The sequence below is a fragment of the Pinus tabuliformis genome, chromosome Q (assembly GCF_031772625.1).
Source record: "Pinus tabuliformis cultivar Carrire ecotype Pingquan chromosome Q, CPIR1, whole genome shotgun sequence".
Classification (NCBI taxonomy): Eukaryota; Viridiplantae; Streptophyta; class Pinopsida; order Pinales; family Pinaceae; genus Pinus; species Pinus tabuliformis.
In genome coordinates, this window is record NC_142296.1 from 353,346,447 (window position 1) to 353,363,738 (window position 17,292).

The following is a 17,292-nucleotide window of genomic DNA, read 5'->3' on the forward strand; positions in this document are numbered from 1 at the left end:
GAGATTGTGTTCGAATATTAGGTTAGTACAGGGAGCTATAAGGATAGACTATGACAGCCAAAGTGCAATTTTCTTGGCAAAGAACCATTCATATCATTCGAAGACAAAGCACATTGATCTTCAGTATCACTTTGTGAGGGATATGATATAAGAAAAAAAAGGTGTTGCTAGTAAAGGTGGACACTTTGAAGAATACTGCAGATTCATTGACAAAATCTGTGAGCTATGAGAAGTTCTCTTGGTGTAGAGAGACAATGGGCGTTTCAGGGCTGGAAAAATGACTAATCTCTCTTGTGGCCCCCTGTGGAAAGAAAACAACAAGTGTGAGAATGTTGGGTTGTGTTATATTCTTTCCACAACTAGCCCACGTAGTTAACCAGGGGGTTAGAGGGGGGCCAGAGCCCCCCTTCGTTGCGCCGATTGTGTAGTGGGGGGGGTCACAGGGAGTTTGAGGTGTACCCGTAACCCCACTTTATGGGGTTCGGGGCAGTGCCCTAGAACATTTTGGTTTTGGACCCTATGTTAGTTTGGGCAGACGCACCTATGGTTTTGTGCATGATTTTCGCACATGTTTTTTGGACGTGATGGTTTTCGGTCCATGGTATTGGAGGCTTCAACATGTATAAATATGTATCATAACATTGAAAGGAAAATAATGAAAAATTAAGCTGGTATTCCTAGTTTTGGGATCCAGCGGAAAATCTCTGTGTATATGTGTTTTATGTGTTATGCTCTCGCATTGTTTATTTTCTATGTTTTAGAATTCGTATGCAAGTAATTTCTATATGGGGTTAAAACCTACAAGGCCCAGATTCCACAGCCCAAATCAGCAGCAGACTTCTAGGGCACCACCTTTGGATTTAACACAAAGGACATACATCCCATTGATCAAATGGAGATGCACAAAAAAACTATGAGATGATATCCTCCACTCCAACTAAAATTTCCATGTCCTTATCCAAATTATAGGTTTATTCTACAAATGTACAGTCACAGTTGAACATGGAGAAAGTCTCCTCCTTGGCCAAAGATAACAGGATCAAGTCTTCAGAAGACTTGGTGATCAAGATAGGGTATGACCATAAAGATGTCAATGTTGTTGAGCAGTTTGTTAAAAAGAAGAACTTAGACATTGTAGCATTGAGTAAAAATCTCAAGCTTCCAGCCAGAAAATATGCAATGACTAAGGTCATTGAAGAAGGTGAAGCACAGAAAGCAGAGATGATGAAATTAATCATAGATAAAAATAAACAGATTACGAAGATGGAGGAAGTGTTGAAGAAACTAGTGAAGGAGAAGCAAAATAGCCGGAATATGGCCATTTTCCCCTTAGATGATGTATCTCTTTCTCAACTACCATCAATAGGAGCAACCACTACAACTACTTATTCAACTCAAACTCCCAGTGCTAAACATGTTACTTAGACACTACAAAACATGCCATTGCAGTCAAAGGAAATTGGGACTTTGTAGTGCCAACTAAAAGCTTTGGAAGTCCAAAAGGCCAAAGATGAAGCTACTTGGACTACTGAATTGGAAAATTCCAGAAAATGTTGGAAAACTTGTGCTAGGTAGAGAGAGACACTTCAATTGGCCAGACCTTGGCCCAAGCGAACGAAACTATTTCAATGAACGTATTAGACTCTATGAATGAGATTTTGCCTTCTATCCAGATCATATTTGAGCAGAAAGAGCTAATAGAGAAGGAAACATAAACTATTGTGCAAGGGGGGGAAAGCTGGGAGAGATGCCAATAGAAGTTGTCAATATAATTAAATTCTTAATAGATATGAGCTGGAGGAAGTAGGAGTCAGTGACAGAACTACCACCGTTATGGAATTAAAGGAAGTATTGACAAAAAGAAATCTCATTGATCAGTTGGAGGAAACGTGTGAAACCATAGAGCTGTAGGTGAACATATTTATAGACAAGATTGAAGCCTTGATGCGAAAGGGACTTCCCAGGATCTATGTCATAAATGACAAGTTGATAACTCAGGAAGACTATATCCTAAAGATGAAAGAAGTGGCTAAAAGAAATGTTAATTTTAGTGGAATTAAAGGAAGTATGTCAGCAAAGGCATCCTTGGAAACCAAGTCTAACAATTTCCATGTGAAGAATGAGGTAAAACATATTTTTACTGTAAAACCAACTTTTTCTAAATATATAGAGGTAGATGAAATTTACCGTGGGGTAAAAAAGTTAACAGTGACAAATGAAAAGATGTAGGATGAGTTGGTTGACTCACTAGATTGAAGGATAACTCAGGAGAAGTAAAACGACCCTACCAACGTAGCCACCAGTGCAACGGTCAGTTCAGCGTGTCAACATTCTTTCGTGATGGCTCAACAACCAAAACCATCAAAACAGGGCCATTGTTATCTTCAGCAACCTACATGGCCTATATTTCTGCCATGATTAGATAGTATAGTTTGTAATTAGGCCAATTATACATTGTCGGTTTGTCAATGATTTTGTAAAGCATTTCGGTAATTTTTATTATAAATACTTCAATGTTTGAAGTATTAAGGGTTGATTTCTGAATGTAATTTCCTTCTACATATTGTAATATTCAAAGTACTAGAGCATCAATAATGCAGGGACCTTTCACAGGATTCATGTGTTGTACTAAATGGTGATGTGTCTCTTTTGCTTATATGTTTTAAACATTGTTTTCTCTCTCTATCATTCGAAATTTCTGAATTAATCAACATAAACTATGATAAATAGGTTTTCTTATTCAGAGCACCCTATTTTGGTTGTTGGTAATTTTAATGTTTTCCACTAAAGTCAGATGAAGGAATTCTTAATTGCTCCTTGATTTCTACTTAACCTTACACTTCTGTTATTCCACAATTCATTTAATTTCTAAAAGGATAGAGTTAGTGCAACCTAGCTTTCCCTGTGAGAACTCCTTTAAAAATTGCTCGAAAATCCAGTTTAATTTATAAACTCCATAGCCCAAAACAATTATAACACTAAAATCAACCAAACGAATCAAACAAAACAAACAAGTACAATCATACCTAGAATACAACTCACACTAAAAAAAGCTAAATTAAACACAAAGATCCGTCTCTGAAGCTCGTAGGGCTAGATCCCAGCTTCAAAAGTGGTTTTGATGTTGTCCTATGGGTTTACTGCATCAACCTGAAAAATACAGAACGACAACATAGTGGCGACCATACTGGGGAAGAATACTTTTTAATTGAAAACATTTTTATTCCCTGGTTTTAAAAAGTATTTCACTAAACAACTATTATAACATTATGAAATAAATGATCTGAGGTTGTTAGTTTGCAAATTTTTTACTCTGCCATTGATTCGATTTTATTTGTGTGATGATTTTTAATAGACCTAACTACTAAAAGGATTTTCACTAGATCGCAACCTCACACTAATCATGTTGAATTCATAGATAACCCTAAGAAGCTGGTGAGAAAGAAGAGTTTTACAGAGAGTCAAGGTAACAATAGCCCATTCTCTAGATTCATTTCTCTTCCTGATGATATTCCTTTGTGAAGGTCTAATTCACTCCCAAAGAAATTTGAAACTATACAAGATAGAGTTTGATTTGCCTTTCTAGCATAGTTTGTTTAGATCAAAGTCTGAGGCTTTCATAGATCAAACTGTCATTGATAAAGCCATAATGCAACCATCCATACCCCTAACCCAATGTTTTGAAGTTGATACTAACCTAGAATCTTTACAACAATTTGACAAATTACAAGGTCTAGTTTTAGTGTTGGATCAAGCTATTGAAGAAGCTTTTATTTAGCAATCTATGGAATTTTCTGCTTTGACAGTTGCATTAGCCTCTTTATCTAGTTAGTCTTCCCAGTCTATTCATCTACAGCCTCCGATTCCTACTCATTCTATTGTTTCAACTTCCTCACCTATGATCTCGCAAACTATTATTCATACTATCCCTGTAGTTATAAAAAATAGACATCCATTAGGTCCATCTTCAAGTCAAACTTCCAGAACAATTATGGTAGGTAGGTATGCACCTTTGGTGTTACCAAGCCAGTTAAATGCTATGCTTGGAGATTATCAATCTAAAATTGTGACCTTTGATAACACTAGTGCTTATACTGCTCAACAGCATGTGGATAGGATGGATGATGTGTTTAACGTCCAAGAAGTGGATGAAATTGATGTTAAAATGAGATTGTTTGCCCAAATTTTAGGAGGTGATGTCAACAAATGGTTTAGGGGTTTAACTACAAGAAGTATAGATAACCTTGATGCTTTCCATCAAACATTTTTAGCTAGGTGGGAGATCAAGCAAAATCCACTTCAAATTGTAAATCAATATAAAACGTTGAAAAGAAAACCTAATGAAAGTGCAGAAGGATATTGTGAATGGTTCAATATTGCTTACAACATCATTCTGCAAGACATCAAGCCCTCTCCTGGCCTAACTCTAATTGATTTTCTAGACAGTTTCGATGTAGATATGGAATATCAACTTAGAGAGAGAGACTCGGAAACTTAGGAAGAAATGCAAGAAAATGAAATTAAAGTTGAATATAACATCTTGGCCAAGAAAGCCAAACTAAAGTCTGAATGCAAAGTTACCATAAAAAAAGAACCCCCTACTTCTTTTGTTGATCATAAAATTGATAACATAGTGAGAATAGTGAATGAGATGATGCAAAGAGTAAGCATTAATGAGAAAACTAAAGTAAGAGAAAATCAAAATGCCCCTCAAACTAGAAACCAAAATTTTAGAAGAAATGTTCCACAAATTCAAGAAAGAGAACAAAATGGTCGAGACCAACAGGTTCGACCTCCTTTTCAGGAAAATTACATAGATGGTGAGGGGAATATTGTAGAAGATTTGGATGATAATCAAATAAATTTGATGGGAATAAGCAATGATGAAGCAACTTTCCTCACTCAAGAGGAGCGGGAACTTTTTCTCCTAGCCCAGACTGAATTGGAGTCTTTTAGGAGATCTAGAGCTCTAGATGAGAAAAGGTTTTTAGATAGAGTAGGAATGACCTGTTATAGAGTTTTTGTGAACCCAACGTTTTAGACTACCAAGTGAGTCCATCATTAGGGGACGCGTCAATAGATATTCTCCAGATCTTAATGATGTATCCAGGAGCTAGATTTAGGTTATATATATAGGACATTAAAGAAAGGATGCAAGAAGATAGGTCGACTATATTTTAATTTACTTACTTAATTAATTAATTTAATTAATTATATATATATATATATATATATATATATATATATATATATATATATATATATATATATATATATATATATATATATATATAATTAAATAATTAATAGGTTTATAACTTAATTGATTTTATTATTTACTTACTATGTTTATTAATTTTATTTTAAATGGTTGGTTTAATTGATTTATTAATTAATTAATTAATTAATTTGATTGATTAATTAATTAATGAATTAAGTAATTAAGGGAATTGATTAATTAATTAATTTTATTAATTATTTTTTATTAATATGTGTATTAATTTATTGTATTATTCACTTGTTAGTTTGATTAATTAATTAATTTTTTGTTTGTTGATTTAATTGATATGTTTATTTCTTTAATGTAAATTTTTTTTTTTTAATAATTTGATTAATTACTTTTATTAATATTTTTCACTACTAATCTAATTTGTCTGATTAATTAAAACTAATTTATTAATTTTAATTATTTATTATTGTTAATATGTCTCTTCATTTAATTTTGTCTTTATTTCATGTTTACTTATTTATTGATTTTATTTACTTGATAAATTTATTTAATTTTTAATTAATAAATCCTAGTAGATTTGGTGAGTTAATCCTATAATATTATCTATCATTCCTAGAGATAATTTTCATTGTTTAATGTTATCAATTGATCATGTGTGAATTAATCCCTACTAATTTATGTTTATGATGATGATGTTATGAGATTGATGTTTTTGTTGATTATTATATTGATATTTTTAAGAGAGGAGGCAATAGGTTAATTTAAGGGATAAGGGTTACTTATTGATTTTTAAGATTTCAAGTAAGGGTTTCCACGTGTTACTTAGTTTTAATCCATCGTCTCGGTTCAAAGGGTTTCGACGTGTTACTTAGTTTTAATCCATCGTCCCGGTTCAAAGGGTTTCCATGTGTTACTTAGTTTTAATCCACCATCCCAGTTCAAAGGGTTTCCGCGTGTTACTTAGTTGTAATCCATCATCCCAGTTCAAATGGTTTTCACGTGTTACTTAGTTTCAATCCATCGTCCTGATTCAAAGGGTTTCCAAATGTTACTTAGTTTCAATCCATCATCCCGGTTCAAAGGGTTTCCACGTGTTACTTAGTTTTAATCCATCGTCCCGGTTCAAAGGGTTTCCACGTGTTACTTAGTTTCAATCCATCATCCCGGTTCAAAGGGTTTCCACGTGTTACTTATTTTTAATCCATTGTCTCAGTTCAAAGGATTTCCATGTGTTAGTTTTAATCCATCGTCCTGGTTCAAAGGTTACTAGAAAATACCAAGAGATTGCAGAATGACCTACTTAATTTAGGGGAATTCACAATATTGAGAGTTCTAGCGACTTCATGTAATGATTTCCTGAAATATGAGAAAATGATCCTGTCCAGATATATTCTAATGCGAGGGTGATGTCTTTGAAATTGTAGGCATTATGTTCCTTGGAAATGCTATAGATTAAGAGGCTTGTGCTTAATTTCCATAATGTATTGAGAATAGGACATATGTATGAAATTTTGTTTCATTCAGCTAAAGCTTATGTAAGTGACAAAGGCTTAATTCTTGTTTTCATGAAGGTATGCTCCAGCTGAGACCAAAGCGATGTAGAGAAGGTGCACTCCCAAAACAAATTTTGAAGACTTTTGGTCTACACATGACAAAGATAACACTTGGAAGGACCTAAAGAGCCTCATTTTTGGATATTTTCCAATGTGAGCATTTTTTTCCATAAAAAGAACCATAGAAAATGTGTAATTCTAGGATAGAGTTTAAGCTACCATATGGGGGCCCACTATAAGTCACGTGTATTATTTTGAGGAGGCGAAAGGGGAAGACATGCCTCCTTAAGATTGTAGCTACCTAATGAGTGATATCCCTAATGAAGGATGTCTAGATCCAAATAGTATTCTATTTTTCTAGATGCTAATTCCTATTAAAGGGTCTAGTAAGCTTCATTTTGATCTCTTATAAGGCCAAAGCTAGGAATATTCTGGGACTGTTAGGTGGAAGTAGGCACTGAATGGTTTGCGTAATGTGCGACAATAGAGAGGCCTTCATGGGAAGGGGAATTCTTTAAATGTAAGGAGTTGGGAAGGGTAGATAGCCTTGGCCTAATTCCATGAGTCATTCCAGAAGACAACTATTTTTCCATTCCTGACCTCCCAAAAACAGTGATCCTAGATGAAATATTTATTGTTTTAAGAAGTGTTCCAGACATGTGATCCATTATCTACATTGGACATGTGATAGTTAAGTTCAACAAGACTGTCTGGTTGACATTTAATGAGAGACATCTAGATCCATAATTCTAGTGCATTCCTCAACCAATTCCACCATATATTTGCAGGAATTGCTTTACCTCAAATTTGAAGGGCACGAAGGCCTATATCCCCCACGATTTTTGGCAAGAAAAGTTTATCCAACACAATAAGCACCCATTTCATTTGAAGGCTATCTCCTCCCACATAAGAAAGAGCACTAGAGATTATTGATTTTGTTAAGAATGGATTTTAGGGTTATTGTAGTTGATAATAAGTATGCGGGCATGGAATGAAGGACATATTTCAATAAGGTGAAATGACTGACAAAGTTCAACGATGTAAAGGTCCTAATTGAGAGCTTATATTAATTTTGTGATAATATTTTCCCAAACAAAGACCTGAAGGGGATTGGTTGTGATATGGGTACCAATATACTAGGAAAAAAAGAAGATCGTTTTAAAACCTACAAAGAGAGACATATGTATTTGGATAACTTTCGGGGTATTAAAAAATAATATTTGGGATTTGATTTTATTGATTTCCAATCCAAATGTTGTGGTTAAAGTTTCAATGATGTCTTTGAATATTTTAGCTTTTTTAAGGGGAGGATAGCGCATTAGGAGCGTATCATCTACAAACTACTAGTGGGGTAATTTTTTAGTAGGAAAAGCTATGGGGAGGCCACAAAATCGATGATGGTGAAGAGCATGGTTGATTTTGTGACTTAGGCCATATGTCACTAGAGGAAAGATTTAAGGAAATATGGGGTTGCCTTATATAATTCCACATGATGTTGCAAAAGTAGCAGAGGTGGGTGCCATCTACTAAAATAGAAAAGAATGACTTGGAAATCAGATCCTTGAACCATGAGATCCAATTTTCAAGGAAACCAAAACCTCTGAGAATGTGATATATGAACTGCCAACTAACTTGGTCAAATGCTTTAGATAGGTCAGCTTTAAGAATCATACCTAGATATTTGAGAGTTTGAAGGGAGTGAAGGTGATATTGATTAGGGATTATAGTACCTAGAATCTATCTACCTTTAAACCATCTTGCTTGTTATGCAGAAATAATGCATGGGAGAAGAGACTTTAGTCAGTTAGCTATAGTATTGGAGATAAATTTATAAATTACAATGCAAAGTGTGATGTGGTCATAAACAACGGGGGTGAAGAATGGGGAGGATTTAGGAATGAGAGGTAAGAATGTGGCATTTATGGAAAAGAGTAGAGATGTAAAGTTTCACGAGTCTTCCACAACCTACCATACATTGTGCCCTAAGATAGGCTAACAGACATGGAAAACTTCAACCGTGAAGCCATTAAGACCCTGAGATTTGTTATGTGGCATTCTTTTTTCTACATCATCAACTTTCAGATAGGTAATCTCCTTGAGAAGCATGACATTTTTATCCAATGATTTAAGCTTTGGGATATGCTAGGTAATTTTATGAATGTCTTATCTTCTATCAAGATAAGGCTTTGTGATAAGAGTGCCAATATATGGAGAGAGTTCTTATGATATTTCCTTACAGTCTTACACATATTGGTTATTTGGTGCTCAAAGTTGAGATATGTGATCCATCTGATGATAATTAAGCATTGATCTAACAATTTTTTTTGTTTTGCACTCTGCTTATTGTAACCATGTAATTATTGATTTTTGTTTATATAGTTTTTCTTCCTAGAGGAGCCACTCTCCTATTTGTTCCCTAAACATTCCTTATTTATCATTAAGGAAGTTTGAAATTCCTTCAATAGTAATAGCGTATCGAACTCCATCCATATGTTGTTCCAGATTGAGTTTTGTCCCAAAGATACTATCAAAGTCACTTTTATTCCATTCCTTAAGCTTCGACTTCATATACCACAAGCACTTTTAGAAATAGTACATGAATCTACTTAAGGTAAAAGTAAATTGCTCCCATCATAATGTCATGTTTGAATGAAAATTGGGATGACAAACCCAAAAGTCTTCAAATTTGAAGGGATGATTTATTGGTAAGGGGGACCATCCGAATGGGGGGCCAGTGATCCAAATCATTAATAGGGAGAATTGCGGCATCGATGTTGAAAATAGAAAGGACAATGTACATAATTACTAGGAAAATGTCCAATCTATAGGCTCTATGTTGCATGCCTCCCCTTCTATTATTTCATGTGTGACTGGCATTGGATGTTTGAATGTGTACCAGATTTTCATTATCAATAAAGGAGTTAAAACACTAGGATTCTTACTTAAGTCATCCTATACCACTTTTATTCTCTTGAAGTGAATGGATAAGGTTGGAATTTGCCTCCACAATCCAACTATCCAAAGGAATCAGTTCAGGTACTAGTGCAAGATTGGTGAGAAAGGCTCATTTATTTTGAGGCAGGGTGGGACCATATACATTAGATATGTAGCGAGGACAAGAACATCCTATCGACTAAAGGATTCTCAGAAACAAGAAAACATCCTTGATAATGACTATGGAAGGATTCCACAAGATGGCTATGTCTCCAAGGGAACCTTGGGTACACTCAAAGATAGTTTCAGATTTTTTCCATATTGATGGGATCATTTGGGTAAGTTGTTGGTGAGGGGATTTGATTTATGGTAATAGCTTAATGCCAGGATTTTCTTTGTAAATTTCATTTTTGAGGATTCAATGTTTATATTTGTCATTTAATCTTCTGACATTCCACATGATGATCTTAATCATTGGGGTTTGAGCAGAAGGGGAAAGATGGATGTCATGGGGGTTACCCTTCCCAAATTAACCAAGAATTTCTCAAGATCCTAGAATATTTATCCATTAGTTTACTTGCCTTTCTTCTTGGGCTCCTTAGAGATAAAGAGGATTCCTAAGAGGCATTTCTTTTAATTCCCTACATGGAAAAGGAAGAAGAGGGGAGTATAAGAATACCTAAATTTTTAGCTTCTTTGAAAATAAAATCTTAATGTTGTATGTATGCCTTGGCTATGAGTTAGATATGTTCATCCAGGATAGACACGAGGTCTTTATTTTTCTAATATTCTGTTATTTTTTGTAGATCTACACCTCGGAGCTTTAGGTCAGCAAAATATTATTCCTCCATTGGAGTGGTAGCTTCACCATAAGTTACTCTACCTTTAGTGGGAGGTACTTGGAGTGATATGCCTTATCTGAGACTTTGAGTGATTAGGGCTTCCTAGTTGAGTTCTTACTGGATTACCATTTCTTCCCTTTCTTAATTTTGAAGGACTGAAAACTTGTTGGTGCCATGATTGTTTTTTGATCTTATGGCCTGATCACTTTATTTCTTCATTACTCCTTTTCCATTAAGGCATGGTGAAAACCTCATTTGTATACGATAGAGCAGAGCAAAAGGGTGTAGGGTTTGGTGAAGGTTTGGTCGGACAATCCATGAAGAGGTGTCCATAGGAATGATAGTGATGACATCTAAATGGAATTTCTTCATAATCAATGGGTTGTTGCCTTACGATGTCTTCACAACTTAGATGAATGCTTATCGACAGGGGTTTTGTGAGATACATGTAGACAAATTCTTGCATATGATGTGTAATGAGTTGCCTTTGCAATGTCACAGAACATAAAAAATTGTCTGAGTTTATTGCCTATGTGTGCAAGGATTTCACGATCCCAATTTTCCTAAGGAAGCGAATATAAACTAATCCAATCTAGGAGAAATGAGAATTCGTCTTTCTCTGGGTTAAATCCTTGGACCCATGGTTTCATGAATAAATCAGTTGAATTCGTGAAGTATTTCCCTCCTTGCATGAAATTATCCTGATCTTCTATGTTATTGAAAATGATGTTAAAAAAGGCTTTGAATCCCAATTTAAGTTCTACTTATCAGCTGATGGTACAATTCTTCCTGAGCCAATTAAGGAGGGCCTAATCTGATGGCCATGGGCAAGTATATTTGCAGATGATTGCTTGCTCCCTCATGTAATCTATTGTTTCCTGAAATTTCTCATGTGCTATTTCTAAGAGTGATCTCTTCCACTTGTGGAAGAAAAGGGATAGGCTTTTGCACTACTTTCTAAGTTTGCTTTGTGGTTATGTTAGGGATTTGATTATGAGTTGAGTTTGTGGTGATTGCATTCTTACCTTCCTGATTATAGGTTGTTTTTTGATGTTGTTGGTTAGTTAGCTTATTTGTAACCACCGATTTGAACGAGGGGTGTCCCCCGCCCCCACTGGGACTATCATTGGAATGAATAATGTTACATACTATGGATCATTGTAGACCCTAGCAGAGAGCAATTCGAAGATTTACTACACATTACAATATCTATTCTTATGTTATAAAATTTTATATATTTAATTAATTTTATTTAAAAAAAAAATATTAATATACTAAGATTTGCAATTTTTTTTTTTAAATTGATTTATTATATATTAGTCTTTATTTTTATTTTAAGTTGTTTTATTTTTTTAAATGTGGAAAATTGATTATTATGTAGCTGATTTATTTATAGATATAATATTTTAAATTTCGTGAAATTATAAAAAAATTTAGAAATATTTCTCATTAATTCTTTATTAATAAAATAAAATTACAATATCAAACAAAATTAAATTAAATTTAAAAATAAAACATCCAACGGAAAAAATATCTACTAAGTAACATACTAAAATAATATATTATCTTATATATTTTTTATCTAATATACTAAAATAGTTATATTACATATATAATTATTATCAAATAAACATATAAAACATTTATAACATTTCTAAATTAAACATTTACACTTTTTTGAAAAATGTTGTGTAGCATTAAAAATTAATAAATAAATATAGTTATAAAAAATAAAATAAAATAAATCTATCTATATTTATATCTTTGGGAAATTTATTATAATTTACTTTTCAAACTCAATGCTAAGGATACCTATCATTAGTTGCTATTTGTAAATGAAAATGAGCTCATTATTGTTATTCAAAGAAAACCACGCCACCTAAAATAAATTGGTCTTACAAAATATCTCTGGACTTTCACCATTAACCTATTTCCTTATTTCTAAAAAAACAAACTCTTAACTAAAAAAATAAAACATACACCAAACCCATAAATCTATATATTAGATTATTTCCATTAAAAGTATTAATATATTCAAATGAAAAAAATACATATTTCTATTACCTCACATTCATAGTACTTGTGAAGGATCGATTGGGAGAGCTATAGTGTATAGAATATTGAAAAGAAATGTCGTCCGTAAGAAGATTATCATTTTCAGTGATATATATGTTTTGTTTTGACTATTTTCTCAAAATACAACCCTATAATCCTAAATGCTTTCTTAAAAGAAGTTGGTAAATTTTCTACATACATCCTTTTAAATATTTACTGTGGTGAAGGTAACCTACAATTTTAATTTTTTAATTAAAAAAAACAATTGAATTTCTGTATTTTTATATTGTATTTATTTTTTATTAATAAAATTTTAATTTATTTATTTTTTTATAATAATCAAAATAAACATCTATAATTATTATAGTTGAAAGATTCATATTTCCATTTAACTCATAAATATATAAAAAAATTAATATTTACCATTATTAAATAATTAAATGTCAAAAATTATAATAAGTGAAATAAAAATGTTATATATATATATATATATAAAATCAACATTTTAATAAAATTAAAAAAATATATATTTGTATACATAGAGATATGAAATTTATATAAATATAAATAATATTATTAAGAATGAGCATATATATTTGTTTTAACTTCTGATGTCTGAAATGTCAAGAGGACTTAAATTTGTAAGTTGCAAGCCTTTCTTCATGTTTTTTACTCAAAAAGAGATTTCACATCTTGAGAGATTTGATTTGATAGCTACTATGAATCGATAAACCAATAATTAAAATAAATTTATGGAAATTTTAAAAACAACCTACCGTGTTTTAATACAGTTTCCAAACTTATAGTAAAATTTAATAAAATATATCCCTCATGGGGATGGTTGACATGGGAAATCAAGGTGTTGGTAAGCAGCCCACAACCCGACCTCCTCAAGTACTATTTAAGAGGGGTCTCATGTCTTGACCCCCACATGCAAAATGCCTGGAATTGTTTAATGAGTTCAAACTTATAATGCAACTCTTAGTTGCATATCTAAATTATCTCTACCTTGACTTGTTATATTTTTTAGATTTTGATTTTTTCTTAGTCACATTGGCTTAGTTTATTTATGGTCTGGTGCATGACGTTGATGCCTTACAAGGCTCCAACCCACCTCCTCGTAGTGTTAAGATTCAATGGGGACAACCAGGATTTACCGGAAAAATCTAACGATGGATGGTTTTTGTTCTAGGAAGTTAGGGTAAACACCTTACACCCTGTCAGTTTCACATATCTCATTTATAGTTGTGTTGGTCAATGGGGTTTTCTTCTATATGTTATGTAGTGAATTCCACAATTGGTGGATATGCAAATTTTCCAAGATTCAACTCCTATTTTAATCCTTTCAATTTCCATAGCATTTTATGGATTTCTAGCTGACATTTGTCTAGATTTTGAGCATGTTTACAAAAAAAAATTAAAAAATCTTTAGGTTCATGATTCAATGAACTATGGTGCCCTTTTTTTCCTTTGCACACCAATGTTTTTCCTTTCCATTCTAATTTGATACGTCATAATTTTTCTTAGTGTTACTAATCCCTTTCTCTAGCTAAGAATATAACCCCATAATTCTTGTGGAAGAATGGAAATAAAAACCTTATTCCCAACTGCATCACACAACATTTCTATGGACAATTTATTTTTGAATAATAGAGGCTAAAACTAATATATAACATTGAAAGGAATCATCTTGAGTGATCCATCATAACTATTGTTATGGGAAAACTCAACTAAATGTAGATAATCACCCCATTTACAGAGTTGATTCATTATGTACATGTGTATCATGTCTTCGAGGATCTGATTGATCCATTTAGTTTGCCATCCATTTGTAGCTGATATGTAGTATCGAAGCTTAGTTATGTTCCCATTCCTATAAACAATGCCTTCCAAAATTTGGAAGTGAACTTCACATCTATGTTACATGTGACATTTTTTAGTATCCCATGTACTCTAAAATTTTCCTTTATGAAAATATCTTCCACCTACACAAATTTGTAATTATATTGAGTAGTTGTAACATGAGTAGATTTTGAAAATTTTTCTACCACAACCATAAGCGTATCATGTTGTCTTTTAGTTTTAGATAAACCAATAATAAAATCAAGTGAAATTAACTCCCCCTTCTGTTCTGATATAGCAGGAGGGTTTAACATTCCTACTGGATGTTGATGTTCCACATGTACTTTTTGACATTCTTCACATTTTGCTAATTACTCCACTACTTTCCTCTTCATAGCAGGCTAGAAAAAATATGTTTTGATTTTTGAAATTATTTTCTAATAACCTCGTTGATCTATAATTGATGGGAGGTGAGGCTTAAAGAGCCTCAACTCTCAACTTGATCGTCCAAAAATTCTCCTTATAACTAATGAATTTGAAAAAATCACACAAGATAATATAAAAGACTCTAATATTCACTTGTATTACACTTGATAGCCTTTTAAAGAGATTTACAAATACATATTTTGTGAGTTTCCAAATATGAAAAAGCTAAATACATTAATTAGATATTTCCTTTCTTGATATAAGCTTCCTACGACTAGATGTTTCCTTCCTCATTAGATGTTATCATTATGAATCAGGGAACCTGGCCGCCCAATTCCTCTTTGTTTAGATGGAAAGCATCCCTTTATTTCCGACTCCTAGTTTAAGTGCAAAGTCAAGGATGAAATATTTTTAGATGTTGCTGAAGTTGATTAAATGTGATGTTTTCTATTGATGAAGTAGCAGTTGCTTACATAGTCTTGGGTGGTAGGAAATGTCTCAAAATGAACCTGATTTGGATGTTGTTATGCTGGCTATTGATGAAGTAGTAGGTGCCTACATAGATTTGGGTGGGAGGCCACATCTCCAAATGAACCCAAGCTCGATGTTGCTATTATGAATGTGAAGTTGGTGCCTACTAAAGTGGGGTGGGAGCGAACATCTCCAAAGGGAACCCACTCTGAATGCTACTATTGATATAAAAACTCATGGATTATGGGTGGGTATGGAACCAAGCCACACCACAGATATACCTGAAGTATAAATTTGTTACAAACTTTTAACAAAAGTGGCCATGTGTGTTGTAGTTGTTCTGATGAGTTAGAGGAACTAAGACTAAAAAAATGAGTATATGGGCCTTAGGTATGCATGTTTCTTCTTTGTAGTGGCAATTTGCTTAAGAGCTGAGAGGAAGTAACCACCTTGACCTCCAAAATATGATTAATAAACTAACATATGTCAGAAATAGGAGATGGCATGTGGAAGATATAATGCTTAACAAATATAAACTAAAACATTCTGGCAAACCAGTAGAAAAAATTAGAGCATAAAAAAAATTAGATCAGGCCCCAAGGAGGGACTTTTTTTGATACCAATTAAACTGAAATTAATGCGAGGTGAGACTTGGACAGCCTCACCTCTCGAATGGATATTCCAAAAACCCTTCTTCGAACTAATGAATCAGACAAAATCACACAAGTTAAGATAAATGACTCTAATATTCACTTGTATTATCATGTGAGTTGATATCCTTTTAAAGAGATTTGAAAATACATATTTAGAACTTGCATCCTTCATTGTCATCTTCAAAATAGGAAAAATTTAAATACCTTATTTAGATATTACCTTTCTTGATATAAGTTTCCTAGGACTAGATGTTTCCTTCCTCATTAGATGTTACCATTATGAGCCAGGCAGCCTGGATGCCCACACGTTGAGATGAGAAGGGCCTTCAATGTTGCTCATCATGTATTATATAACTATTTAATTTTGACCACATCACGGGTGGTGGGCCCCAGTATTGCAACAATAATGCTGCAACTCCTGAGACTCCCTTCTTTAATTTTATCAACCCAGTAGTTCGTAACAAACTTGGAAGCGACGATGCTGTATGCACAAGTACTAGCTCCTGTCGCAGCTGTCACTTGGTCAGCTGGCACAAGTCCGCTAGGAGCTTAAGCCAACTTGTATGAGCTCTTAGAAGAAGCTTTTTAATTGATGGATGAAAGCTAACTCGAAGGAAGCTAATCTAATTGCGAAAAGAAAACGAAAGCCAAAAACGAACGCAAACCCTAGCAAACCTACTGACGCAAAGGAGAGCATGCAAACTACTGAAAGAGATGCCATTACTTCTAGGAAGGTAAAATGCATGTGTCTAAGTTATCACTATCTGAAGAAAACATCTTTTTGTATTTTTGATTAAGTTATTAGAATTATCATGCATGTGCTTTTAACTAGCTTTTGACTGTGCAGAGGTGGATCAAGGAGGAGAAGCACTTGGGAAAGATTGGGAAGGTTCAGAGAGGGTCTAAAGGGTCCCTAACACCCTTCCAGAGAGTCTCACAAAGTTTGGCTGCCAAAAAACCGTGTTTATGAGCTTCTACAGGAAGTCTGCAGGGGTTCTACAGGATGTTCAGGATTTCTACAGGATGTTCTGTAATTTTTCTACAGGATGTTTAGAAATGGAATTTTGGAGCATGGATGGAGGGAAAAAGGTGGAGGAATGAGTATGGAGGTGAAATAGGGGTGTAGGGAGTTCAAGACTTGGAGGATGGAGTTGAGGAGAAGGTGTAGATGGTGAGATTTGTTCAAGGAGGGATGAAACGATGTTGCACAAGAAGATGAGAATCATGGCAAAGTAAGCGAATGAGGCAAATGTAAGGTAGGGGTTCTAAGTGAAGGATGAAACAGG